Below are 15,883 nucleotides of genomic sequence, written 5' to 3'. Positions count from 1 at the left end.
CCAACAAAGGAGCACCAGCATATGTGAAACAAATACTAACAGAACTAAAGGAGGAAATAGACTGAAATACATTCATTTTAGGAGACTTCAACACACCATTTACTCCAAAGGACAGATACACCAGACAGAAAATAAGTAAGGACACAGAGGCACTGAACAGCACACTAGAACAGATGGACCTAATAGACATCTACAGAACTCTACACCCAAAAGCAACAGGATACACATTCTTCTCAAGTGCACATGGAACATTCTCCAGAATAGACCACATACTAGGCCACAAAAAGAGCCTCAGTAAATTCCAAAAGATTGAAATCCTATCAACCAACTTTTCAGACCACAAAGGTATAAAACTAGAAATAAATTGTTCAAGAAAGCATAAAGGCTCATGAACACATGGAGGGTTAACAACACACTTCCAAATAGTCTATGGATCAATGACCAAATTAAAATGGAGATCCAGCAATATATGGAAATAAATGACAACAACAACACAAAGCCCCAACTTCTGTGGGACGCAGCGAAAGCAGTCTTAAGAGGAAAGTATATAGTAATCCAGGCATATTTAAAGATAGAAGAACAAACCCAAATATATAGTCTAATGTCACAATTATCAAAATTGGAAAAAGAAGAAATGAGGCCTAAAGTCAGCAGAAGAAGGGACATAATAAAGAACAGAGAACAAATAAACAAAATTGAGAAGAATAAAACAATAGAAAAATTCAATGAAACCAAGAGCTGGTTCTTTGAGAAAATAAATAAAATAGATAAGCCTCTAGCCAGACTTATTAAGAGAAAAAGAGAATCAACACACATCAACAGAATCAGAAATGAGAAAGGAAACATCACGATGGACCCAACAGAAATACAAAGAATTATTAGAGACTACTATGAAAACCTATATGCTAAGAAGCTGGAAAACCTAGAAGAAACGGAAAACTTCCTAGAAAAATACAACCTTCCAAAACCGACCAAGGAAGAAACACAAAATCTAAACAAACCAATTACCAGCAAAGAAATTGAAGGGGTAATCAAAAAACTACCCAAGAAAAAAACACCGGGCCAGATGGATTTACCTCGGAATTTTATCAGACATACAGAGAATATCTAATACCCATTCTCCTTAAAGTTTTTCAAAAAATAGAAGAGGAGGGAATACTCCCAAACTCATTCTACGAAGCCAACATCACCCTAATACCAAAACCAGGTAAAGACCCCACCAAAAAAGAAAATTACAGACCAATATCCCTGATGAACGTAGATGCAAAAATACTCAACAAAATATTAGCAAACTGAATTCAAAAATATATCAAAAGGATCATACACCATGACCAAGTGGGATTCATCCCAGGGATGCAAGGATGGTACAACATTTGAAAATCCATCAACAACATCCACCACACCAACAAAAAGAAAGACAAAAACCACATGATCATCTCCATAGATGCTGAAAAAGCATTTGACAAAATTCAACATCCATTCATGATAAAAACTCTCAGCAAAATGGGTATAGAGGGCAAGTACCTCAACATAATAAAGGCCATATACGATAAACCCACAGCCAACATCATACTGAACAGTGAGAAGCTGAAAGCTTTTCCTCTGAGATCAGAAACAAGACAGGGATGCCCACTCTCCCCACTGTTATTTAACATAGTACTGAAGGTCCTAGCCATGGCAATCAGACAAAACAAAGAAATACAAGGAATCCAGATTGGTAAAGAAGAAGTTAAACTGTCACTATTTGCAGATGACATGATATTGTACATAAAAAACCCTAAAGACTCCACTCCAAAACTACTAGAACTGATATCGGAATACAGTAAAGTTGCAGGATACAAAATTAACACACAGAAATCTGTGGCTTTCCTATACACTAACAATGAGCCAATAGAAAGAGAAATCAGGAAAACAATTCCATTCACAACTACATCAAAAAGAATAAAATACCTAGGAATAAACCTAACCAAAGAAGTGAAAGACCTATACCCTGAAAACTATAAGACACTCTTAAGAGAAATTAAAGAGGACACTAACAAATGGAAACTCATCCCATGCTCTTGGCTAGGAAGAATTAATATCATCAAAATGGCCATCCTGCCCAAAGCAATATACAGATTTGATGCAATCCCTATCAAATTACCAACAACATTCTTCAACAAACTGGAAGAAATAGTTCAAAAATTTATATGGAAACACCAAAGACCCCGAATAGCCAAAGCAATCCTGAGAAAGTAGAATAAAGTGGTGGGGATCTCACTCCCCAACTTCAAGCTCTACTACAAAGCCATAGTAATCAAGACAATTTGGTACTGGCACAAGAACAGAGCCACAGATCAGTGGAACAGATTAGAGACTCCAGATATTAACCCAAACATATATGGTCAATTGATATTCGATAAAGGTGTCATGGACATACAATGGGGAAATGACAGTCTCTTCAACAGATGGTGCTGGAAAACTGGACAGCTACATGTAAGAGAATGATACTGAATCACTGTCTATCCCCATACACAAAAGTAAATTCAAAATAGATCAAAGACCTGAATGTAAGTCATGAAACCATAGAACTCTTAGAAAAGAACATAGGCAAAAATCTCTTGGACTTAAACATGAGTGACTTCTTCATGAATATATCTCCCCAGGCAAGGAAAACAAAAGCAAAAATGAACAAGTGGGACTATATCAAGCTGAAAAGCTTCTGTACAGCAAAGGACACCATCAATAGAACAAAAAGGTACCCTACAGTATGGGAGAATATATTCGGAAATGACAGATCCGATAAAGGCTTGACATCCAAAATATATAAAGAGCTCACACACCTCCACAAACAAAAAGCAAATAATTAAATTGAAAAATGGGCAGAGGAGCTGAACAGACAGTTCTCCAAAGAAGAAATTCAGGTAGCCAACAGACACATGAAAAGATGCTCCACATCGCTAGCTATCAGAGAAATGCAAATTAAAACCACAATGAGATATCACCTCACACCAGTAAGGATGGCCACCATCCAAAAGAAAAACAACAAATGTTGGCGAGGTTGTGGAGAAAGGGGAACCCTCCTACACTGCTGGTGGGAATGTAAATTAGTTCAACCATTGTGGAAAGCAGTATGGAGGTTCCTCAAAATGCTCAAAAAAGACTTACCATTTGACCCAGGAATTCCACTCCTAGGAATTTACCCTAAGAATGCAGCGCTCAAGTTTGAAAAAGACAGATGCACTCCTATGTTTATCGTAGCACTATTTACAATAGCTAAGAAATGGAAGCATCCTAAGTGTCCATCAGTAGATGAGTGGATAAAGAAGATGTGGTACATATACACAATGGAATATTATTCAGCCATAAGAAAACAAATCCTACCATTTGCAACAACATGGTGGAGCTAGAGGGTATTATGCTCAGTGAAATAAGCCAAGCGGAGAAAGACAAATACCAAATGATTTCACTCTTCTGTGGAGTATAAGAACAAAAGAAAAACTGAAGGAACAAAACAGCAGCAGAATCACAGAACTCAAGAATGGACTAACAGGTACCAAAGGGAAAGGGACTGGGGAGGATGGATGGGTAGAGAGTGATAAGGGGGGAAGAAGAAACGGGTATTATGATTAGCATGCATAATGGGGGGGAGAAAGGGGAGGGCTGTACAACACAGAGAAGACAAGTAGTGATTCTACAACATCTTACTATGCTGATGGACAGTGACTGTAATGGGGTTTGCGGGGGGGACTTGGGGTAGGGGAGAGCCTAGTAAACATAATGTTCTTCATGTAATTGTAGATTAATGATAACAAAGAAAAAAAAGTCAAAAAAAAGAAAAAGTTACAGAGACAACCCAAGAGAGGATCTTCATGAACTTGGAGTAGGCAAAGATTTCTTAAGCAGGATACAGAAAACATTAATCATGAAAGAAAATATCAATAAATCACACTATATTAAAACTTGTTGGTAAAATATAATATTAACAAAGTGAAAAGGCAAGCCACAAAATAGGAGCAGATATTTGCAATACATAAACCAACAGAGGACTAAGTGTCAGAAAAAATACACAACAAAATTCCAACAAATCAAAAAAAAAATATTAGAAAACATTACAAAAGACTTACATAGGCACTTCACAGAAGAGCATATCCAAACTGTCATCAACATGTGAAAATGTTCTAAACTTCATTTGTCACTAGGGAAATACAAATTAAAACCACAGTAAGATACCACTCCACACCCTTAGAAAGTCTAAAATTAAAAAATTGCCAATACCAATATGCCAATAGCAAACTCAAGGAATGCTTGGAATAACTGTAACTCTTCATACACTGTTAGTGGGAATGTAAATTGGTACAACAACTTTGGAGAACCTTTTGGTAATAAACATTTAAACTGAGCAAATGCACAGCCAGTGATTCAGAATTCCACTCCTAGGTATATATGTAACAGATATTTGGCAACAGAAAGTCATATACATGAATACTCATTTTCTTAAGCATCCATAATAGTCAAAACTGGGAACATCCAAATATCTATAAACATAGAATGCATAAACTAATTGTATTTTATTTGCTCAATGACATACATTTAGCAATGAAAGTGAACAATGTGGGAGAGGTCTCATAAACATAACAGCCAGACAAAAGAGTCAGACATGAAGAAACATTGTATGATTCTGTTTATGTGAAGATCAAGAACAAGCAAAACTGATGTGTGGTGTCAGAAGTCGGGATAGAAATTTTTGAGGAGAGGGAGAAGCAACTGGCAGGGGTGGGAGGAGGGCTCCTGGAGCCCTGGAGATGCACTGTTTCTTGACCAGGTGGTGAATATTGAGATCACTTTATGAAAATTCACTTAGCTGTATGCTTATGTGTATGTAGGCTAAGGAATCGACTTCCTTATTTGTATGTTATTTTTTTTTCAATGAAAGGTAAAATATATGAAGGAGTACAATTATTTAGTCTTTGCATTTTTAATGTCATCTGTTACTAGTTTTTCTCCCTCTGTAACAAAGAAGCCAGAATATTCTTGATTTCATTTCTTTGCCTTGCATAACTGAAATCTGTTTTTTAATCAAGTATTTATGACACTTGTCAAACACATTTCTTTTTTAGTTTTTTTTTTTGTTTAGTCCCCAGGTTTTGCCTTTTCTACATCAAATCCATTCTGCATGGGATTTTTTTTTTTGAGTTCTGACCCAACCCTGCTTTTTGTCACCTTTCCATTTAACTTTTATGTTTCAGAAGAGCTCTGGTAATAAGTCCATTTGACCTTAAGGCAAACGAATTATCACACATTAGACAAAGAGCAGTCCAGTGGGTCTGATGTGTGACTTCACTCCATCTACCATTTAAGGAAACAACAGTCCTCCAAGAATGATGCGACACTAGCTTCCCGAGGATGTGAGGCTTATAACCAGCTTGATGCTCTTTGAGAAAGAGCAGCAGAAGATGAGACTTTAAAGGGAGCTTGTCCTGCCAGGAGTGAAAAACCACCCGATCATCACAGTGTGCTAAGGATAGCTTCGCACACTTTCCGCTGGCTCAGCCCAGTGTCTCCCATGGCAGCGCATGGTGGGAATGGTTTGGAAAGACTTGGTTCGGGGTCATCAGATGGGGATTCAAACTACAGATTTTACTAGCAGTGTGTTCTTGAGCATGTGTCTGATCTCTCTGAACTTCAGGTCACTTCTGTATAAATATGGCAATGTGAGAACATCTGTATCGCCATTGCAAGGGTTTCACTTACATAGATAGATACACGAGTGTCTCCAACATAATATGGAACACATCCAGATGTTCAAAAGATGAACTTCTTTTCTCTTTTCTGTCCTCCTTTTCAGAAAGGATGTTGTCACAGTAATTTAAAATTGTATATGAGCTTTTGATTTACAGAAATCTGGCTTTGGAGACCATAGGCTATGGGAGTTTTATTTTATGAATACAAGTTGTATCAGTATATATTCTCATGAGTATTTTTTTTTTTTGCCTTTTGAATTTTCCAGATGAATTTTCACTGGCATAAGAAAATAAAAATGTTTGTAAGATTACTTTAATAGGAAAGAAAATATTTATTAAATATTTGATCAACTGTCTTAAAGGAATAGACATAAATAGTATTGATGAGAATTTATTTTACAAATGAAATAGCTGGAGGGGGCTTTAGTATTGAACAGTCTCCTCATTTTATATCTGAAAAATTTAGGGGGGCAAGGCAACTTGCCTAAGGTGGCCATTGAAAGTGAAGAATCAATGAATCACCTCTTTTCTTTTTGTTCTAAGTGATAGAAAGTAGACAGAAATGCTGAAAAAAAATATCAAAGAGTCAGTGTATTCATAGCTACTAAAGTTGGATTAGTAAATGCAGCTGGAACCCAAGATTTAAATGGCAGTGCTCTGTCGTTGCGCCTCAAAATTGAGACCTTGGAGCCTCTCCACAGGTGGAGGTGGCTCTGCGAGGCTGATGCGGGGCACACCTGCCCTGCGGGCCCCGCAGAGACCAGGCCTGCCCGGCAAACTCAGACCCTGCAGATTGCCGGATAAGAGAGGAGGGTGAGCTTTGTGACTTCTCACAACGCCCGTCCTCAGGCTCCACCCGCCCCCCAAGGCAGCCTGCGCTGTGGGTCAGCAGCGGCTTTGCAAATGCCAGAGAATATTATTTTACATGCTATTTGCTCTGAAATCCTAATTACCTAAAGTGTAAATTTGTTTAGCCTGCCTCTTTGAACTATTTATATCCTATCAGGGAAAATATTAACCATAATTCTGTCCAAATTATCATAATCCCAGATTATTACTTTTTTTTGGTTTTCACTTTTCTTATTATTTGGTAGATTTCCCATTGGCATCAAATAACTTAGTATAATACCTCACAAATGAAAGTCCTTGGAGGAATGTACAGAATCTTGTCCCTTTTGCTTATTCAAATTTATACAGGGTTAGCTCTCCAAAATCTCAGAGAGCTTGTTTATAGTTTCAAATTGTAAAACTGCTCCATGGAACTGCAAAGCCTGATGAGAAAGAAAGAAAAAAGTAAGCCACTCAGGACTACTTAGCACATGACAGTCAAGATAAAATTAGGTGAAAGAGCTTCTGGGCACAAATAGTGGTTTAGTCCCTAAGGTGAAGAACTTCATAGTGAAATATAAGTAGGGACTGAAGTGTACCTGCGCCTCCATTAGGTCAGCCTCATTTGCAAATCAGTTTGATTTCAGTGCAAGAATAAACGTGGGCCTTTGAGGACATCTAATACTAATTTATATCTTTACGTCCCCATCAGGCCACAAAAGATTTGAAGCATGTAAGTCACTATTGAGAAAAAGAGAAGGAATTTGGCACCTAACACAACTGCATCTAGAGTGTGGATCGAATGAAATACATAAGGAGTCTAGTGATTAATTCACATATGTGGTCTTTGTAAATTGCTAAACCCTTTGTGCATCTGGAAATCTCCAGGAAGTAAAATAATTGGTTGGGAGGGTTGACATCAAAAGGCGCTGCATCCTCTATTTCCATGTGGAATCAACAACGCTCGGGGAAAATACACGTAAATTTTAATTTGTTACTCGGTAGTACTTCACTCAGCCTCTTTCATTTAATCTCTCTCTTATTCAAAATTGAGACCTTGGAGCCTGTCCATAGGTGGAGTTGGCTCTTGCTCTCTCATCTTCAAATAAAATCTTGTTGAGTACAGAGCAATTTAACTCAGTCAGTTAACTTTCAGTTTCTGTGATCTACAGCAAATTAAAGTGGTGAAGATATTTTGCATTGTTTTGGTTATAAAACATAGGTTTAAAAGGACATCATTTTTCATGTAGTAAAAACAGAGTATGCACCTGTATAGTGATCGGGTGGCTTTTTCCATTTCTGTTAATGCAAAGTGTAACCTGCACATGCTGTAAAAGGGGTACTTCTCAGTTTGCCATCATTACTGCTGGGCTTACACTTCTGTGTTCTTTTGAATACAGATCCTAACTGCCCACTTCTGCAAATGTGGTGTCTGTCACTGACAGAACAATGGTAGCGAGGGGCCTGTCTGTGGCTTGGGTTCTCTGGGTCATGACTGTTCTCATAACTGTTTCATCATATAACACTGAGCTCATTTAATCATTCCTGTATTCCAAAATTTTGAAGAGCTTGCTCAAAATATAGAATATCTCTTCAAAGTCCTTGTTGCTCTGTAGTTTGTGAACTGAAATGGGTTCATCCGTTTCAATAATTTTTAACCCAGAGTGTAAGAATAGAATCGCCGAGGGGCTTTTAGAAAATACATGTACAAGATGATTTCCAAGCAGAACCCAGACTTCAGGATGTGTTTTTTTTTTTTGAGAGGGCATCTCTCATATTTATTGATCATATGGTGGTTTACAACAATAAAATTCTGTATAGGGGATTCAATGCACAATCATTAATCAATCCCAAGCCTAATTCTCAACAGTCTCCAATCTTCTGAAGCATAACAAACAAGTTCTTACACAGTGAATAAGTTCTTACATGGTGAACAGTGAAAGGGCAGTCATCACAGAAACTTTCGGTTTTGATCATGCATCATAAACTATAAACAATCAGGTCAAATATGATTATTCGTTTGATTTTTATACTTGATTTATATGTGAATCCCACATTTCTCCCTTCTTCTTTTCTTTTTCTTCTTCTTCTTCTTCTTCTTCTTATTATTATTATTATAAAATGCTGAAGTGGTAGGTAGATGCAAGATAAAAGTAGAAAACATAGTTTAGTGCTGTAAGAGGGCTACGGTAGATGATCAGGTGTGTGCCTATAGGCTAAGTACTAATCCAAGCTAGACAAAGGCAACAAAACATCCACGGATGCAGAAGATTTCTCTCAAAACAGGGGAGTGAGGTTCTAAGCCTCACCTCTGTCGATCTCCAATTTCTCACCTGATGGCCCCCCTGCGACTGTGCCTGTCTTAGGTTGTTCCTCCCTCGAGGAATCTTATGCGTCTCTGGCTAACCAGTCATCTTCTGGGGCCATACAGGGAAATGTAAAGTTGGTAAGTGAGAGAGAAGCATTATTGTTTGAAAAGGTTAGCTTTTTACTTCTTTGCAGATTTATGCCCTGTGGCTCCTATGCCCAGCATTTGTCTTGAGGTATCTTTACCACTTGGAAGAATTATACTCAGTAATTTCGATATGAGGCACAAATTCTATTTAAGGGTTGTAATTAGGAAGGAAGAAGAAAAGCTATAGAAGTAGCAGGCGGAAGAAAACATGGGGAGATTGATTATTTCTTTGACATATCTTCTTGTAGTGTAACATACGCATGTATAGGTTTTAAACTACTAATTAAATTGCGTGCACACATTAACATAATAGGAATACAGCTACATAACCAAAGCAGACCTACAATTACCAGCCATATCCAGTGAAACCAAGAAAACCAGTTAGGTACCCTAGGCATTTGTGAAAACTTATCAATGATATGATGGATATTGTCTAACTGAATTTGAATAGTTTGAGAAAAATCAGACAAATTAAAACAACACATTCTTGAGAACTGTTCACCTCCCATACATTCTTTTAACAGTAGATAGTCTATAGTCACAAGATTTTGGAGCGCTGCAACTTGCACTTCTCCTAATTCTTGGTTGAGTTCCGACAGTATAGATCCAGTCAAATTTGTTGTTTTACTGTATGCACAGGCCAGCTTAGATATCTCCTTCTTCATTCCAATGGAAAGTCCAGGAACCGGTGGGATGAATGCAGCTACAACTGCAACAGAGCCAGGATCTTTGTTGAAGTTTTTTGATGATCCTTCTGGAATGACTCTTCCAGAGAATGTTGATGTTGGAAGTTCTTCTGTATATCGTATCTTAATTCGTTTTCTGGGTAGCAAAATTAGGCTTTGATCCTCTGTAGAAACACAAACAAACCCTTTGCCCACCCTTTGATAAGAACTTATTGGAGATCACCACACAGGAACTGCTTTTTTTTTTTTTAAGAGAAAGGAACATTATCAGAAAAATGTACTTCCATAGCTGATCATCTGACACCCTTTAAATGATCAAAATTAAGGATATTTAAAGCATGCATTAATTGGTGATTTGCAGTTAGTTTTTTCCTATCAGGGAGTAATCCCCCTTTTCTTTTTTTTTGTTATCATTAATCTACAATTACATGAAGAATATTATGTTTACTAGGCTCTCACCTATACCAGGTCCCCCCCACAAATCCCTTTACAGTCACCGTCCATCACCATAGCAAAATGTTGTAGAATCACTCCTTGTCTTCTCTGTGTTGTACAGCCCTCCCCTTTCTTCCCCCCCCATTATGCATGCTAATCATAATACCCATTTCTTCTTCCCCCCCTTATCACTCTTTACCCATCCATCCTCCCCAGTCCCTTTCCCTTTGGTACCTGTTAGTCCATTCTTGGGTTCTGTGATTCTGCTGCTGTTTTGTTCCTTCAGTTTTTCCTTTGTTCTTATACTCCACAGATGAGTGAAATCATTTGGCATTTGTCTTTCTCCGCTTGGCTTATTTCACTGAGCATAATACCCTCCAGCTCCATCCATGTTGCTGCAAATGGTAGGATTTGCCCTCTTCTTATGGCTGAATAATATTCCATTGTGTATATGTACCTCATCTTCTTTATCCATTCATCTACTGATGGACACTTAGGTTGCTTCCAATTCTTCACTATTGTAAATAGTGCTGTGATAAACATAGGCGTGCATCTGTCTTTTTCAAACTTGAGCGCTGCATTCTTAGGGTAAATTCCTAGGAGTGGAATTCCTGGGTCAAATGGTAAGTCTTTTTTGAGCATTTTGAGGAACCTACATACTGCTTTCCACAATGGTTGAACTAATTTACATTCCCACCTGCAGTGTAGGAGGGTTCCCCTTTCTCCACAACCTCACCAACATTTGTTGTTGTTTGTCTTTTGGATGGTAGCCATCCTTACTGGTGTGAGGTGTTACCTCGCTGTGCTTTTAATTTGCATTAATCTGATAATTAGCGATGTGGAGCATCTTTTCATGTGTCTGTTGGCCATCTGTATTTCTTTTTTGGAGAACTGTCTGTTCAGTTCCTCTGCCCATTTTTTAATTGGGTTATTTGTTTTTTGTTTGTTGAGGCATGTGAGCTCTTTATATATTCTGGACGTCAAGCCTTTATCGGATGTGTCATTTACAAATACATTCTCCCGTACTGTAGGGTACCTTTTTGTTCTATTGATGGTGTCTTTTGCTGTACAGAAGCTTTTCAGCTTAATATAGTCCCACTTGTTCATTTTTGCTATTGTTCGCCTTGCCTGGGAAGATATGTTCAAGAAGAGGTCACTCATGTTTATGTCTAAGAGATTTTTGCCTATGTTTTTTTCTAAGAGTTTTATGGTTTCATGACTCACATTCAGGTCTTTGATCCATTTTGAATTTACTTTTGTGTATGGGGTTAGACAATGGTCCAGTTTCATTCTCCTACATGTAGCTGTCCAGTTTTGCCAGCACCATCTGTTGAAGAGACTGTCATTTCCCCATTGTATGTCCATGGCTCCCCTATCGAATATTAATTGACCATATATGTTTGGGTTAATATCTGGAGTCTCTAATCTGTTCCACTGGTCTGTGGTTCTGTTCTTGTGCCAGTACCAAATTGTCTTGATTACTATGGCTTTGTAGTAGAGCTTGAAGTTGGGGAGTGAGATCCCCTCCCCCAGTTTATTCTTCTTTCTCAGGATTACTTTGGCTATTTTGGGTCTTTGGTGTTTCCATATGAATTTTTGAACTATTTGTTCCAGTTCATTAAAGAATGCTGTTGGTAATTTGATAGGGATTGCATCAAATCTGCATATTGCTTTGGGCAGGATGGCCATTTTGACAATATTAATTCTTCCTAGCCACGAGCATGGGATGAGTTTCCATTTGTTAGTGTCCCATTTAATTTCTCTTAAGAGTAACTTGCAGTTTTCAGAGTATAGGTTTTTCACTTCTTTGGTTAGGTTTATTTTTAGGTATTTTATCCCTTTTGATGCAATTGTGAATGGAGTTGTTTTCCTGATTTCTCTTTCTATTGGCTCATTGTTAGTGTATAGGAAAGCCACAGATTTCTGTGAGTTAATTTTGTATCCTGCAACTTTGCTGTATTCCAATATCAGTTCTAGTAGTTTTGGAGTGGAGTCTTTAGGGTTTTTTTATGTACAATATCATGTCATCTGCAAATAGTGACAGTTTAACTTCTTCTTTATCAATCTGGATTCCTTGTATTTCTTTGTTTTGTCTGATTGCCATGGCTAGGACCTTCAGTACTATGTTAAATAACAGTGGGGAGAGTGGGCATCCCTGTCTTGTTTCTGATCTCAGAGGAAAAGCTTTCAGATTCTCGCTGTTAAGTATCATGTTGGCTGTGGGTTTATCATGTATGGGCTTTATTATGTTGAGGTACTTGCCCTCTATACCCATTTTGCTGAGAGTTTTTATCATGAATGGATGTTGAGTATTGTCAAATGCTTTTTCAGCATCTATGGAGATGATCATGTGGTTTTTGTCTTTCTTTTTGTTGATGTGGTGGATGATGTTGATGGATTTTTGAATGTTATACCATCCTTGCACCCCTGGGATGAATCTTACTTGGTCATGATGTATGATCTTTTTGATATATTTTTGAATTCAGTTTGCTAATATTTTATTGAGTAGTTTTGCATCTACATTCATCAGGGATATTGGTCTGTAATTTTCTTTTTTGGTGTTGCCTTTGCCTGGTTTTGGTGTTAGGGTGATGTTGGCTTCATAGAATGAGTTTGGGAGTGTTCCCTCCTCTTCTATTTTTTGGAAAACTTTAAGGAGAATGGGTATTATGTCTTCTCTGTGTGTCTGATAAAATTCCTAGCTAAATCTGTCTGCCCCGGGGGTTTTGTTCTTGGGTAGTTTTTTGATTACCGTTTCAATTTCTTTGCTCGTAATTGGTTTGTTTAACTTTTGTGTTTCTTCCTTGGTCAGTCTTGGAAGGTTGTATTTTTCTAGGAAGTTGTCCAGTTCTTCTAGGTTTTCCAGCTTGTTGGCTTATAGGTTTTCATAGTAGTCTTTAATAATTCTTTGTATTTCCGTGGAGTCTGTCGTGACTTTTCCATTCTCATTTCTGATTCTTTTGATTTGTGTTGATTCTCTTTTTCTCTTAATAAGTCTGGCTAGAGGCTTATGTATTTTGTTTGTTTTCTCAAAGAACCAGCTCTTGGTTTCATTGATTTTTGCTATTGTTTTATTCTTCTCAATTTTGTTTATTTCTTCTCTGATCTTTATTATGTCCCTCTTCTGCTGAATTTAGGCCTCATTTGTTCTTCTTTTTCCAGTTTCGATAACTGTGATGTTAGACTATTCATTTGGGATTGTACTTCCTTCTTCAAGTGTGCCTGGATTGCTATATACTTTCCTCTCAATACTGCTTTCGCTGCGTCCTACAGAAGTTGAAGCTTTGTGTTGTTGTTATTTGTTTCCATATATTCCTTGATCTCTATTTTAATTTGTTTGTTGATCCATTGATTATTTAGGAGCATGTTGTTAAGCCTCCATGTGTTTGTGAACCTTTTTGTTTTCTTTGTAGAATTTATTTCTAGTTTTATACCTTTGTGGCCTGAAAAGTTGGTTGGTAGAATATCAATCTTTTGGAATTTACTGAGGCTCTTTTTGTGAGCTAGTATGTGGTCTATTCTGGAAAATGTTCCATGTGCACATGAGAAGAATGCATATTCTGTTGCTTTTGGATGTAGAGTTCTATAGATGTCTATTATGTCCATCTGTTCTAGTGTGTTATTCAGTGCCTCCATGTCCTTACTTATTTTCTTTCTGGTGGATCTATCCTTTGGAGTGAGTGGTGTGTTGAAGTCTCCTAAAATGAATGCATTGCAGTCTATTTCCCCCTTTAGTTCTGTTAGTATTTGTTTCACATATGCTGGTGCTCCTGTGTTGGGTGCATATATATTTATAATGGTTATATCCTCTTGTTGGACTGAGCCCTTTATCATTATGTAATGTCCTTCTTTATCTCTTGTTACCTTCTTTGTTTTGAATTCTGTTTTGTCTGATATTAGTACAGCAAAGCCTGCTTTCTTCTCTCTGTTGTTTGCCTGAAATATTTTTTTCCATCCCTTGATTTTTAGTCTGTGCATGTCTTTGGGTTTGAGGTGAGTTTCTTGTAAGTAGCATATAGATGGGTCTTGCTTTTTTATCCATTCTATTACTCTGTGTCTTTTGATTGGTGCATTCAGTGCATTTACATTTAGGGTGACTATTGAAAGATATGTATTTATTGCCATTGCAGGCTTTAGATTTGTTGTTACCAAAGGTTCAAGGTTAGCCTCTTTAGTATCTTACTGCCTAACTTAGCTCGCTTATTGAGCAGTTATATATGCTGTCTGGAGATTCTTTTCTTCTCTCCCTTCTTATTCCTCCTCCTCCATTCTTTATACGTTGGTTGTTTTATTTTGTGCTCTTTCATGTTTCCTTTAACTGCTTTTAGTGAGTAGTTGATTTTATTTATTTTTTCCTTTAGTCAGTATTTGGTTGGTCTGCTTTCTTTGCTGTGATTTTATTTTCTCTGGTGACATCTGTTTGGTTTTAGGAGTGCTCCCGTCTAGAACAGTCACTCTAAAATACCCTGTAGAGGTGGTTTTTGGGAGGCAAATTCCCTCAGCTTTTGCTTTTCTGGGAATTGTTTAATCCCTCCATCATATTTAAATGATAATTGTGCTGGATTCAGTATCCTTGGTTCAAGGCCCTTTTGTTTCATTGCATTAAATATATCATGCCATTCTCTTCTGGCCTGTAAGGTTTCTGTTGAGAAGTCTGATGATCGCCTGATGGGTTTACCTTTATAGGTGACCTTTTTCTCTCTAGCTGCCTTTAAAACTCTTTCCTTGTCCTTGATCTTTGCCATTTTATTTATTATGTGTCTTGGTGTTGTCCTCCTTGGGTCCTTTCTTTTGGGAGTTCTGTGCATTTCCGTGGTCTGTTTGATTATTTCCTCCCCCAGTTTGGGTAAGTTTTCAGCAATTATTTCTTCAAAGACATTTTCTATCCCTTTTTCTCTCTCTTCTTCTTCTAGTACCCCTATAATGCGGATATTGTTCCTTTTGGATTGGTCACACAGTTCTCTTACTATTGCTTCATTCCTGGAGATCCTTTTATCTCTCTCTACGTCAGCTTCTATGCGTTCCTGTTCTCTGGTTTCTATTCCATCAATGGCCTCTTGTATCTTATCCATTCTGCTCATAAATCCTTCCAGAGTTTGTTTCACTTCTGTAATCTCCTTCCGGGGCGTCTGTAATCTCCCTCTGGACTTCATCCCTTAGCTCTTGTATATTTCTCTTCATCTCCGTCAGCATGTTTATGATTTTTATTTTGAATTCTTTTTCAGGAAGATTGGTTAGGTCTGTCTCCTTCTCAGGTGTTGACTCTGTGATCTTGGTCTCCCTGTAATTTTGCCTTTTCATGGTGATAGAGATAGTTTGCAGAGCTGGCACGAGTGACGGCTGGAAGAACTTCCTTTCTTGTTGGTTTTTGGCCCTCCTCTCCTGGGAGAACAGCGACCTCTAGTGGCTTGTGCCGGGCAGCTGTGCGCAGACAGGGCTTCTGATTCCTGCCTGGCTGCTATGGAGTTTATCTCAACTGTTGCTGTGGGTGTGGCTTGCCTTGGGCTGCAGCTCCGATATGGTGGAGCCGCATTGGAGGAGGAGTGGCCGGGAGGCTATTTATCTCCGTGAGGGGCCTCCATGCTCCCTGCTGCCCATGGGGTGAGAGTGCGCAGAGATCCCCAGATTCCCTGATGCTGGACTAAGTGTCCCAGGACGCTTCTGTCTGGTTTTGGGTCCCTGTCCCTTTAAGACTTCCAAAACGCACTCACAAAAAAAAAAAAAGAATTGAAATAAATAAATATAAGAAAAAAAAG

The sequence above is a fragment of the Manis pentadactyla genome, chromosome 5 (assembly GCF_030020395.1).
Source record: "Manis pentadactyla isolate mManPen7 chromosome 5, mManPen7.hap1, whole genome shotgun sequence".
Lineage (NCBI taxonomy): Eukaryota > Metazoa > Chordata > Mammalia > Pholidota > Manidae > Manis > Manis pentadactyla.
The sequence above is the reverse complement of the archived record's forward strand: the minus strand, read 5'-3'. Positions refer to the sequence as shown.